The sequence below is a fragment of the Nanorana parkeri genome, unplaced genomic scaffold (assembly GCF_000935625.1).
Source record: "Nanorana parkeri isolate BGI_ZX_2015 unplaced genomic scaffold, ASM93562v1 scaffold148, whole genome shotgun sequence".
Classification (NCBI taxonomy): Eukaryota; Metazoa; Chordata; class Amphibia; order Anura; family Dicroglossidae; genus Nanorana; species Nanorana parkeri.
Genome location: NW_017306416.1, coordinates 279516 through 294107, shown reverse-complemented (window position 1 = coordinate 294107; position 14592 = coordinate 279516).

The window sequence follows — 14592 nt, the reverse complement described above, 5'->3', positions numbered from 1 at the left end:
CAGCTGTCTTCTTTTCCTGCTGTTAAATAAAGTTTTCACTGCAAGGCTTGGTATCATTGTCATGCATGCTTTGAGTTATCTATGGCTTTTTCAGCTCCAAAGGGGTTTTTCCAACCATAAGGCAAAGAGAACATCTTGCATCTGGTGGCAAGTACGAATGGGACAGCAGGAAAGAAATGGTTTTCTTCTTTTACATTGTTTCTTGTAAAAGCAAAATATTTGAATGGAGTTGACATGTCTGTTAAGAGATGCATACTCGTTGACAGATACAGATTGCAGAATGCGCTTTATAAAAGGCAAAACATTTTTAAAGTGACACTATACTCAGGAGTTAAATGTTTAAAAATACATTCAAGTACCGTAACTATTTACAAAAATGTATCTTATTTGTCTATCATTCAGCTGTAGATCCTCAAATCACCTCTGAATTAGTGCTGACACTGTCCTTCCTTCTGGAGGGGGGCTACTTTTGTTGCCCTTGGTCCCTGTGTGTGTTGTAAAGTATCCACTCCAAGCTTCCTCCCATGATGGACTACAATCTCAAGTTCAGTTTACTAATGTGTCATGAGATTGTAGTCCATTATGGGAGCAAGCTTGGAGTGGTGACTACTTTACAGTACACACAGGGACCATGTGTGGTTTAAACAAAAGTACCCCCCCCTCCAGAAGGAAGGACAGTGTCAGCACCAATTCAGAGATGATTGGAGGATCTACAGCCGAGTGATACACAAATAAGATACATTTTTGTCAATAGTTAAGTCACTTGAATGCATTTTTAAGATGTATCTCCTGAGTTTAGTGTCACTTCAATAATGACCATCTATTGATGGCAATTATTAACTCAGAATATTGCATTTTACCTAATTGATAAGGGTCATTGGGACAAAAAGAGAGGGTAATCACCAGCAGAGACTCAGACAACACTAACAAACTGGCAGGATTGCTAACCTTTAACTAAGTACCCGGATGTTGGTGATTTAATAGGACACCTTTCTAAGCATCGAGTCTCATACAGCTATATTCCACAGAGTTTCTTTGAAATGTTTCTTACAAAGTAGGCGGCTAGGTCTTTTCTCTTCTCAGCCCCCAATTAATATGGGTTTGGGACTGGAAGAAAACATGTGTATAGGTATATTGTTTTTACATACTAGGGCCAATTTAGACAGAAGCCAATTAATCTTTCAACATGTCTTTGGAGTTTGGGAGGAAATAGGAGTACCCAGGGGAAACCCACACAAACACAGAAAGAACATGCAAACTCTATTCAGATAGTACATAGTAGATAATGTTGGAAAAACAACACAGGTCCATCCAGCCTTGCTCTGACCGAGATTTAAACTGATGTTCACATTGCTGCAAGACAAAAGTGCCTCCTCCCCCTTCACCCCAACACACACACTCTGCAAGGGTTAAACTCCGGGTTTCACCTAAGGGTAGAGGCATAATACCACTTAACTTACTGCTTGCTCTGGGAGGCTCCCTTTCATGTGTCACCTGTCCCCCGAAAGCCTCAACTCTAAGCCACTTCACACATTGGCCTCCTCCACTGTAAATGCAGGACTAATAGATTTGATGACACTGAAGGACCATCCACAGACTATAGTGTCATGGAGCAGAAGAGAGCAGAGGAGCCTGCCAGGAAAAAAGGTAAGTAATACATAAACAAACAACAGATTGGATCTGTTTAGCAGCACTAGTGTCTGCCCTTACAACCCGTATTTGGATACCTTATCTGCATTTGAATCTTATTGTGGATACCAGAGGGAGATCATGATCATCATGCTGAAACTTAACACTCGCGACTACCTGTGATGACCCCGAAATGGAGCTTGACTAACTGACCACCAGGTCACGTGAGTAGACTCGCTGTTCGGTAAAACACGAATCAAGGTTTACCCAGTTGGAAGAACTATCCCCCATACATACACCTAAGGTGAAAACTTACCTAACATTGTTCATCAGAGAGAATGAATTACGACCAGCCATGTACTGGTCAAAAAGCTAAGAAAGGTCACAGCCGGCATATATTGCCTCTCCCTGATAGAACCAACTCACCTCATGATCCAAGACAATACTTAAAAGAAAGATATCGCCGATTACCCGGACTTTATCCAACAAGCTTTCACTCACAAAGAATCAAGTATCTATCAATGAGAACCCAATCCCCCTAAAGAAGCCACTATATATTCGTTCACTGCCGATCATAGGCATGCATATGAAATATACAAAGTGGCAATATGTAGGATGTGTGGTTTAATACAACCTCGTATTCTACCCCCTAGCATTAATAAGCCTCCAACCATTGCAGTGAGGGAGGGCATTGCAAGTTTTTTTAAATGATTTATTAATGAATACAGAGATTCATTAATGTCTGCCTTTTTTTTATTAACATGGAGTCCAGCTTTACATTCAAATCAATATTATTTTTTGATTTTGAGTTGTTATGGTATAGCTTACCAGAAACTCATATTTAATGTGTTTCACTGTCATTTTAATTCACTTGTTTGCCATATTATCATATACAGGTATATACACTGAGTGGCCAGTTTATTATGACCACCTGACGTTTGTAGGCAAATTAGCTATAATTTCGCCCTGAAGTTGCTAGAGGGCCAGACCATTATAAATAGGGAAGCAGGTTGTTTACCACCACAGTAGAAGTGATTTTTTTCTGAAGATATGGGTAAACAACGCGATTTAACAGCCTTTGAACGTGGGATGATTGTTGGCGCTCGCAGCCATGGAGCGAGTATCAGCAAAACAGCACAATTCGTTAAATGTTCAAGAGCAGCTGTTGTTAAAGTGTTTAAAGACTGGACTGTCAGCTGAAAATCTGGGTCTGAACGTGCGAATTGTGGCCGTCAGCGGCTAGTCAATGTTAGGGCAGAATGGAGAGTGGCAAGACTGGTACAAGACAACAGAAGGGCAACAGTGCAGTGTCAGATTCCTCGCATCACCTTTCAGCATCTCTTGGAGTCACGAGGCGGCCCAATGAAGTCATCTCGTGGCCCAACAAAGTACTGATGGGGTGGTCATAATAATCTGGCCACTCAGTGTAGATTTACCCTTGGTACATCACAAAGTATGATCAGCATAATCATGTTAAACAGATTTTAAGTTCCCTTTCATGGTTACTACACAGTCTTTATTTGTACCACCGTAATTGATACAGATTTACCAATAGACATATACAGTATGTGCATATAGAGACAAGCACACATGCACTACGCAACACACAGCCTCATGATGTTATGACTTATTTCTGCCATGCTACATTGTAAAATGATTCATTTCATGCTTGGCTGGCGTTATCCCTCAAACTAGAAGATTGCAAACAGTTTGAGAAGCTTCAGATAACTGCACTGGCTTAAGGCAGATTAGTGGGAACTATCCAAGGTGCTGAAGACACTCTGCCTAAAGTATAGAGATTAAATAGTCTGCCTTTTTTGAAGAATCTTTAAAAATGTAACAGTCGTGGAGGCTCATGCCAAACTTTTCACAGCACAAAGGTAAGTACCTGAAATAACAATTTTCTCCAATAAATGAATAGTGATCTGACAACTTGGCAAATGTAATTATGGCAATAAGATGTTGCAATAATAACACCAATCAAATATAACCAAACCCAAGAACAAAAACTTAATTTAGTGCAGTTTACCAGCCCTTAAAGGGTTAGTTCACCTTAAAAAAAAATCCATATGCATTACAGCTTTTATTGTACATTAAAATGCTGTCCTTCATTTTTAAACCTTTGCTCTAGATGGCAGGACAGTCCGACTGTTGGATTCACAACCCCAATCCTTCATGAATGAGCACTCGGCTATGGGATACAGGAGCTCGGCTTGCCTAACCATGCATGGGAAGATTGCTCTCTCTCACAGCATCAGCTGACTTTAGAGTTCTGCAAGTGAGAAAGATTGCTGACTGTGAGTGGCTGGTTAAGCAATGCAAGTTCTTATAGGCGAGTGCTTGTTCGTGAGGGATTGAGGCATCCAACCTTCAGTTTCTCCTGCCAACTAAACAGGACAAAGATGGAGGGCACATGATAGAAGCAGCTTTAAAAGTAAGCACGCTTATGAAAAAATGGAGGGCACCATTTTAATGAACAGTAAAAGTTTTAAATCTAATGGTTGCACTTGCGTTTTTTTTTACCAGGCTAAGTACATTTTGAGCAAGCTCAGAAAACAGTTGTTGATCTTGCCAGAGATGCATTGTCCACATCACTACCCATAAGCTTTGCTGAAATCTCATAGAATATTATCTTCCTTTCAAGCTGCCTGCTGTAAACTACACATTCTTCAATATTCATGTAATGTAGCTAAAGGTAGGAACATTTGTTTGTAGTCCTAATCAGCCTACAGTGACAACACTGCTCCTCCTCACGTTGTGTTGTGACCCAAGGACAGCAAGTGTGTTAATGGCAGGATCCCCAAGTGGAAATAATGGAGCTTACCACATCTAGCAATTGGTAAGCTGCAATATTTAAATGTTTGTTTTGGGGTTGAGATAGGCTTTAGGTTAGCAAAGGAACACTATAAAGTACAGAAAAGAAACAAATCTGTGTACAAGGTGTAAAATCAAGTGTAAAGTCCTGGGGTCGTCTTGGGCAATGGCCACTGACACACAATCATGAGAAAAGGGGGAGAAAGTAAAAGGGACAGAGACAGAAAAGTAAAACACATAGAGGGCTGCAAATAGTGTGTGAACTACTCCAGGCTCACAATACAAATAAATAAAAAATATATATGTATATATATCATACATTTTTCCTCTTCTTTCTACCAGGTCTCCTATATTCCCCATTGGCAGGTGCCATAATAATACCATTCCTTGTCACATTAAATCACAATTTAAGATTGTGTATTCAGCTTGTCACAACCCTTTTAAACACAATAAAAAGTACCCGTTAAAAGCCTTTAAAATCCTGTCAAGTAACTTCTTTGGAAACATGTAAAAAATGTATATAGAATACGCTACTCTGGATATGATGAATAGATAACTGTCTTTTCATATCTCTAGTTATGAAGTTATATTTGGTAGGCTCTAGTCCGTTGAGACATTGTTGTCTACAATCTAGAAAGGCTAAAAAGCATTCTTCTAAAAGAACAAGTAGGACAATGTAGTTATACGTTTGATGCAGGAGTCACTGATATCAAGAGTTTCTGGCGTAGGGTCACTAAATCAACAAAGGCGACAAGGAAAATGTACTGTAATTGCAGAAACTCTTAAAGCGAAGAGATATCAAAGAGGAACAAAGAGAGGTGACTTGTCATAACCAACTTGAAGCTTAAAATTATCAGTCTGAAATGCCAAAAAAGGCGCTTTAGACCACCTATGGCCAGTTAGTGCTATTAACAAGGGATAAAAAAAAAACCTCAGAAAGAACAAAAGATCTCTGCTTTGTCTTGGAGATCGATTATAGTTCTTAACCAAAATGGCATTAAAAAAAAAAAGAAATATAAGTATGTAATTTCTCAAAATGAAGGCTATTATCAAAAAATGAACAGCTGAAGTTATAAGGTTAGCAAAGAAATGTGCTGAGCTTTAATGTGAAAGTTTCTACAAAGTTTTATCTTGGACGACAGACAGTACCACAGCAACAGCTTTTGTTAACTCTGAAATAGTAAAATCTTGAGTTTGGAAGACATTTCGTGGGGATCTTTTGAAACTTTTCTACGTGATGGTCAGTGTAGATACCATTAAAACTCACTATTCATGGAAGAAATATATGGTTTTCACACTACTGTACTCCTTAAAAAATATCGGGAGCCTGGATGTAAAGCTCATCTTCTGGTTTCAATAGATTCTGAGTCTATAACCCTGAATGAGAACGTATCACTGGAACTCAAAATCAAAGTGATTCTGTCACTAGAACAAAACAAATATACTTACTTATATTTACCTAAACAACCAGGCTGATTTGTATGCTCTTAAATAGTAACAGTAACCACAGAACCTTTAACTTCCGAGACTTAGGGTTGTTTTTTTTAACAATTCATAGATCCATTTGTCCTGTGAAACTCTGAACATTCGTGTAGTGCAAATAAAGGCAAAAGTGAATGCTCCTAGTTTCAGGCCGAATGTAATATTAGGAAAATACTGCACTATAGTCAATAAATGGAGCAAAGGAGCATAGAGAATGAATACTTATTTTCTATGCTATGGTTTTGCCTTCTGAACTGCTGCTGCTGCATTCACCATAACATCAATTAAATGCAAACTATTCAACAGGAGCTGCTTTAAAACAGTGGTAGCAGATAGATGTAGACGGGAGCCTGGCAGGTTTTTTTTTAATAGGATAATGGAGGTGAAGGTGTTAATTTAAGGATCACTAAGACAGGATGGAGACATACAGTAGAGGGGGAGGAGTGAAAGAGTTAAATGATGATCCTACAATTATATTAATTTACTCCCCCCCACATCACCTGAATCTTCTGCTGCCTGAATTCTACTGCTTATGAATGATTCATTCATTCACATTTAATTCATAAGATAGCCCTTCTTCACCAAGGGGAGGGCTCTGAAATGTAAACACTAGAGTGTTTACATCTGTGATTGATGTGATTAGCCATCACGGTGATCACAGCAATTAGAGAGCCAATCTGACTGGTTCTTCACATTGTATTTGTGATCTGAACTGCCTAATTGCATTTTGAGTGTGTGTTTTCTAATATGCCATTTATAAATGGCTCTCCAGAAATACAAATCTACATTTTTTTTTAAAACGTCTTTGTGGCACCATGAAGACACTGTTGAACTCTTCAGGACCTGTGAAGATCTTGCCACTGGATAGCCAATGTGAAGTATCTATGTCACCAGAGAGTAACATGGACACACAGTGAAGGACCCACTCTGCAGCAAGAGAGAAGACTTAGGATGTCACAAATTTGGGTAATTTATATTTTTTTGTTGTTTTTGTTGTTGTTGTTGTAGTAATGATTCGCTAGAGGTAGGAGGCAATTCCTCTTTTGACAAATTGCTTAACACTATTCCTTACCATGACTATATAAAAACATAACATTGCAAGCTTTCGGAGGACTTGGTTCATTCTTAAGGAACAGAAACTTACCACTTAGATATGTTGTCAGTATGCCACATGTATAACATTTCAAACTGGGAACTGATTCAACTTGACATGTTGGATTATCATATAAATTGACGTCCAGCAGCTGTTCGGTTCATGTGCAGCTGATCAACAATTTGTGACAATTCCTCCTCCATTCCAGATAATTTCCCCTGCTTAGAAGTTCATCATATGGTTTTGTAGAGGGGGAAGAAAATATGTATTCAGCCGGCAATTAGGAACGCGTTTTGCAGATTTTTCCAGAGAAAGCTTCATTAGAAATATTTAGAACTTGGATACAAAGTGTCATGTGGTGCACCCTGCTTGCTATTTATGTTCATTAGGCAGACTTTTCTCATCAACATTAGTTACTTTCTGCTCTTGGATTGAAAGTGACACAGAAAAACAAAAAAATTAAGTGAAATGCATCTTCTGCAGATGTCCTCGATTTGTCTGTCAGATTCTTCTATTCTCTTCGTAGTGTCAGACATTTATTGGCTCTGATAAATGTGTCAAATTTGTTTGCCACAAATGTAACCTAATTGCTTTATTTCTCCCTGCCAAGTCACTTCATTGAGGTGTTTAATGGGTTGCTTCCTGCATTATTAGCGAATGAACTACAATTGATTCTTGTATTCAATAAATAACAGACAATTTTAATTAGAAAAATCTAAATCTATGGGAAAGCGCTTTTTTCCACCAATAATAAAATTAATGTCTGGTCACCCTGTTAGGTTTAAAGGCATAGAACAATCATTAAGGTCAGTGAGTATTGGGACATTTCTTTGGCACACTATAGGGTAAGTTTGGTTTGTAGATTAACGCTTAACTCCAGAAAGGTATAAAAAGAAACATCAGTTAATGCAGTTACAAACAAAATCATTAAAATCTCATATAGGGTTTTACATGGCAATACACTTCTAAAGGTAATTTCCAATATTTGTTAAATCTGCATTAGGATGATCCGTGGTGATCTTGTCATAAAGGCCATTGTTCAGGCACCTCCTGCAATAGGATGACTACATTCTATCATTGTACCTTAAGGGGGCCCCACTGTTGTTACCCTGCCACACAGACTTCTGATGGAGACTACAAATGGATATTTTGTTTTAAAATGTATTTATTTATTTATTACAGGTATTTATATAGCGCCGACAATTTGTGCAGCACTTTAGATAATTGTACATTCACATCAGCACCTGCCCTCGTGGAGCTTACAATCTAAGGTCCCTATCTCACATACAGGGCCTATTTAGACAGGAGCCAATTAACCAACCAGCATATCTGTGGAGTGTGGGAGGAAACCGGATTCTCTGGAGGAAACCCAGGGAAGCACGGGGAGAACATGCAAACTCCTTTGCAGATAGTGATCTGGCCAGGATTCGAACCAGGGACCCCGAGTACTGCAAGGCAGAAGTGCTAATCACTACACTTCTGTGCTGCTCATTTTAACACATATTATGGTCCATTTTTGTCAACATCACTTTTGTTAAACTTAAAACCACCCCCCACTTACTTGTGCTTGTTTGTTTTTTATTTGGTGCGGCTGTGATTGGCTCCACCCAAACAGCCTCATCATTCATTCACAGATCCATTAAAATGATCTGTGAATGGAGAGACTGCAAGGTTCCACCATGGAAGGGGGACCTGTATATCTCAATGTAGCACAAGGGCTGTGAAGTTGCCGTACTCATAGTCCAGTGATTGATTTTCAAAATGTTTGGGGATTCTTCCTCCTCCTCCCAGATTACATTGGGACCCTCAAGCTGCCAAGCTCGAGATCATCTGACATACACCCTGAAAAGCATCGAGTGTGACCATCTGCACACCTTTGATCATGTTGTTGTCTGATATCCCTAACGGTACATTCTGCAACCACGTCCATGTGAGTGCAGAATATCTACTACATTACCTACTTGATCTACCTTGATTCTTAATTCAAAACCACTAGACTTAATTGGATCTCTCCTGGGACTTTTGTTCTTAGTTTCCTCCCCTACTATTTTTTTCAGAGCTCTTTATCCATTGATGACTTGCTCTATCGCCATAAACCAACGTCTATACCTCTGCATGAACTTGGGGCTGAAGGAAGAGTCTGTAAGAGCAGTTGAAATGATCTGCAGGGTCCAATGTAAAAACATTATAAATGCATATTTTTACTGGGTGCATTTTTTTTTTTGCAATAGGTAAAATATTACCTTTAGGCTGTTTGGCTGGAGCTGTTCTTGAAAACTGCACAAATCCCCCAACATGCCCCAGAATATTTTTAATTGTGTATTCAGCTATGAGTACTATGAAGGAACACCTCAGGGCTCTTTTACACCAGAACAATGCATTTTGCTGTGATTTTACCACAAGTGATGCGTTGAGGTTTTTTAAGGAGGGTTTTTTTTTTGCTTAAAATTGGATTTCAGGAGCATTCCAGTGTGCATCAAAACGCTGCATGCGTTTTGATGCCTTCCGGGGCGATCCGATGAAGCTAAAATAGAGCAAGCAGTATTTGTTCTGACTGCATCAGAACAGACTGCCTTGATGTAAATAAAGCACCAGAAATCCCATAGCAAAGCATTGCAATGTATTTTGCAGCAGCCAAACTGAACGGACTGCATCACAACTGCATCTGGTGTGAACTAGCCCTCAGACTTCTGGGATTTTAAAACAAGATTGAAACAACTTTTAAACATCAAACTTTTTGACTTGTCACTTTTTTTTGGAAGGCAAAGTACATTTTCTGCATGTGTTTAACAATATTTTTACACCAGGTAATGATATCAAATTGCAACACTCAGAAAACACATATAAGCGCGCTGTTGAAATGTTCATGTGAGAGCTGACAAGTAAAACTCTGTTTCTTTTAAAATAGCTGGTGAATGTTAAACGATGTAGCAAAGAACATTAGAGAGTTATTTTATTTTTATTTTTTTACTTTTTTCCTGTGCTAAAGGCTGAAAACATCATTTTGTTGTGAATGATAACAAATATGGCAGTTAGGAAGAAAAGAAAACCTAATAGTGTGGAAAATTGAAATTACCTTTCCATAGAAATCAGAAAGAGAATCTATGATTCCTCCGCAACGTGGATTAAATGATTGTAAATAATGTTCAAATAGCAGCCACTGTGTGGAGTCTTTCTTTCTCATCTTTGTAAGCGGACCGTTATTAGCAAAACAACAGCTATGGAATTTTTTTTAGATAAATGTACTGTGCTGTTCTTTTGCAAATAGGAAAGGTTTTGGTGGCTGGTTTCCAGATTTTAAAAGTCCCCAGTGTAGATGTTTTCATTATGGATATGTGCTAGTGAGATTAATTGTTCACTAGCATCTCATGTCTAAAGGTGAGTTCACCTTTCTCCCTTTCCCAGCCATGGAGACTGAATCCTCTTGTTATAGGAATAGACCTGACTCCACTAGCAGTCTCTCTTAGTTATCGTTTAGGTCCAGCTCACAATGTAGCATTGCGTTAAACACATGAGCCCTGCGAGTTTAGCACACGGTATTGCACAGTACTGCACTAGCTGCGCTGGTGCATTGTGTTCTGAATGGCACCCCAACACCCCTCCCATTGCAGCACCACAATGTACATTGCCACAATAACTTACATTGCGTTGTTGTGCATTGATAAAAAAAAGTAGTGCATGCATTAGGGTATGACGCATGTTATTGTAGTACTGTGTGTTGTGAGCTGCTGCAATGCACGCCCGCTGGAAGATGTGTGAATACAGAATTAATGGTAATCCAACACAACAGCCCACCTAGCATGCAGTTCTATGTGTTGTGCAATACTGTGTGCTAAATCCATGGATCCTGTGTGTTTAACACAATGTTATGCTGTGAACCAGACCTAAAGCTGAACTCCAGGCAAGTATAAAACATGCCCCATGTCTGCTAGGGGGTGGGCTCCTGATGTAAAGGGAGGCTCCTGATGTGAAGGGGGACTCTGATGTAAAGGGGGACTCTGATGTGAAGGGGGGACTCTGATGGGAAGGGGGATTTTGATGTGAAGGAGGGGACTCTGATGGGAAGAGAGCTTTTGATGTGCCCTCTAGTCCCATAAGAACTTTTTTTTTTTTTTTGCATGGTGTTCCCCCTTACAATCTATACCAGACCCCTATCTAGGATAAGGGTCTGGTATATATTTTGGGGGGAACCACCAGTAATTTTTTACATTATTACATTTAAATGTTTTACATTTTAGACTGATTTAGATTGTGCATACTTTTAAAGGGTGCTGTGACTGAAAAAATGTTGAGAAACACTGCTGTAGAACACATTGGGCAAACATAACACCACCTTAATCACTTCTTTATAATGGTCTTACAGTTCTGCTCCACATTTTCTGATTGACTTTACAAAACAACTCTCTCTTGTTCATTGCTCCTGTTAGGCAATTTTGCATTTGCAAAAATCAAGCATCTGCTTAGCACACCCATAACTGTATTATAATGAATGTAACTTGTGTCTTCTTTTTATTGTAGACTGTGCTGGCAATTTCAATATACAGTGGATCTCCAATGGAAATCAATAAAGTTAAAATGGCACGGCTCTTCCATTCTAGTATGCAAATGACGAAACTGCAAACCAAATATATCCTTTTATGATCATAGTCGATTTTTATGATTATGGGTTAATTTAAGACAGAGGAATTTGGACAGCTGCTTCCATCGCAAAACATAATTCTGTAACAAAATAACCGCTGAATAATTTTAGGCAGATATTTTTTTTTTTCTCTTTCTCTTTCCATTAAAGAGACTTGTTAGATAGAGTGTGTTTGAAAGTGTAGCGCTTCTGAAGAGAACAGCTTGATGCATTATCATGTAAAAGTGTAGACGCATATGCTACTGATAATATTCAACCAGACAAGATAAGGTCAGCTTTGATAGACGTTTTAGGATGAATGTGGAGGATTCTGCTTTACAGTGTGTAATTGCCAGCGTTAGACAGATGCAGTAATATAACTGCATTACTAGTCAACCTCATATCATACTGGTAGCCCAAATGTCTGTTAGTAAAACATCTCTGGCATATAAATCATTGGTCACTTGGGGATCCTCATCAATAGAAAATGGGAGAAAGCTGTATTATTACGACAGATGAGACACATGACGCTCAGCTAAAATGCATTGTGAAAACTGAGCCATGCAGCTACTGAGTAGTGACAATTTAAGGAGACGGCAAGAGTGATTTCTCCGCCGTGTGGCAGTGACCAAGAATCAACAACAGTACCAATGATGGATTTCTAGTAAGTGACGATAAAAAAACATTCAGATTTCTAAGATTTTCTGCTTGATAAATCTTAAGTTATATGTAATTAACTTTATTTCAGCTTTTCTACACTTCTACCCATTACTTCTGTCCTACCCCCTCAATCTTGACAAAAAAACTGGCTACCCAAGTCATGCTAACCTAATAGCAATTGACAGTTAATGTTAAATGACGCTTTAATTTGCCTATGTTGGGCAAAATAAAAAGCACACATAAAACTTTCATTCAAATATATTCCTAAATAGCCACAAAGGATATAAATCCACTTTGTATGCACCAAATGCCTTTTCAAACCAAATTATCACCTTGTAAAAGTAGCAATGACATCATCACTGTGCTGTGTATAGCATCTGCACAGAGCAGAGCTGTGGGAGGGGCCCAGCAGGTCTACCATGTGTAGGCTGCTTGCAGAAAACTACAGGAGGGTATGGAAACAAGACCAGTCACCCTGCACAAGGAGAAAGAGCAGCAGTGAGCGGTCTTTATTACAGGAGGGGGCGGAGACAAGACCAGTCACCCTGCACAAGAAGAGAGAGCAGCAGTGGCCGGGCTTTATTACAGGAAGCTCCTCCACAGAGGAAAATTTCATAATGGATTTCTGCACATCTCTAGGAGAAATACACAATGTGCACCAAGATTCAAGTAAAAATACACACAACTCTATTTAGATAATATGTGCTTATCCTAGAGTACAACTTTAATGCATTCCCCTCCAAAGCAGGATATCAGGATATAGTCACTTTTTCTTGGATTTCGTGCCACTCTAATTGACTGCCTAGAGTTTGCTGATATGGGTAAGCATGTGGTTCACTCCACTTATTATCAGAATCAAAAAGCTTAATTTGTGGGTCTTTTACAGTGCTACTTAAAGTACAACCTCATGAATACAGCTGAAACTCGAATAATTAGAATATTGTGCAAAGTTCATTTATTTCACTAATGCATCTTAACTACCTCCCGGCCAGCCGCTGTGTATACATGTCCTGCCGGGAGCTTCTTGGATGTAACTGGGCGTGTATACACATCCTGTTACATCCGCCCGCTCGGGCGCGCCGCGCGGCACGCTTGAGCGGGAAATCCCCGCTATTTGAAAAGAGGCAGCGATGCCCGTTAATATACAAGTGATTTCAAGCCGTGATTTGTCATAATTGTGATGATTATGGCTTACAGCTCATGAAAACCCCAAGAACCCCAAATCCACAACCTCAAAAAAGTAGATTATTACATGCAATCAATAAAACAAGGATTGTACATAGAACAATGTCGGACCTCTGAAAAGTACAAGCATGCATATGTACTCAGTACTTGGTTTGGGCCCCTTTTGCAGCACTTACTGCAATTACTTTTGCACGATATTCTAATTATTCGAGTTTCACCTGTATATTTCATAAAAACACATTAATTTATGTATTCACTTAAAAACAGAAGAAAATAAAATCAAGATTTCATGCCCACAATATCAACCTATACATAGTGTATATTTGCCAACATCATATCACATATTTAGATACAAATTCCTAGAAGTCATGCATTGTTGTTGTTTGTTTGACACCCTTTAAGGTTTCCACGTGTTTCGCAACCATGCTTCCTCAGGAACCTCAGATGAATTCAGTATGCTGTGGACTACCAAAGAACAGCCAGACGCGCACCCAGGCAGGGGAACATGACACATTACCCAGGGGAGCTTTCGGGGGAGATCAATGAAGGGTCCAGCTAGTGCGGCCAAGACAAAAAAAAGCCAAAAAAAGCAGCCAAGACACTCCACTTACTACACGTGACACCACTAGGAGCCTCCTTATTGGCCCAGTTCTGTCACATGGTATTAGGGAAGTTGTTCATATCCATGTGTAACCTTGGACAAGTCGGTATTGAGCTTACACAAAGCTATGGCCAATGCATTATTACCAAAAAGTTTGTTCTTGTAGACCTATGTTAGTGCCCATTCACATCAAATCCAGATCAGCTCCGGACCAGAACAGATTGTTTCCGTACCCAAAATGCATCCTAATAGATCCCTATGCTTTTTTAGGCCTCTGTTCACACCAGTGCAGTCCGTTCCAGACCAGACCAGAAAATATACAGCAGGTCTCATTTTGTCAGGTCTGGAATTCATTGGAACTGCGGGCAGGTTCACACCCTTTTCTGCACCAGATCCTTACCAGATCTGGTGCAGAAAAGGGTGTGAACCTGCCCTTAGACTTTAAACTCCTCTAGGCCAGGAACTAATATGAATTAACCTACCACATCCGTAAAATGTTGCTTCTATATA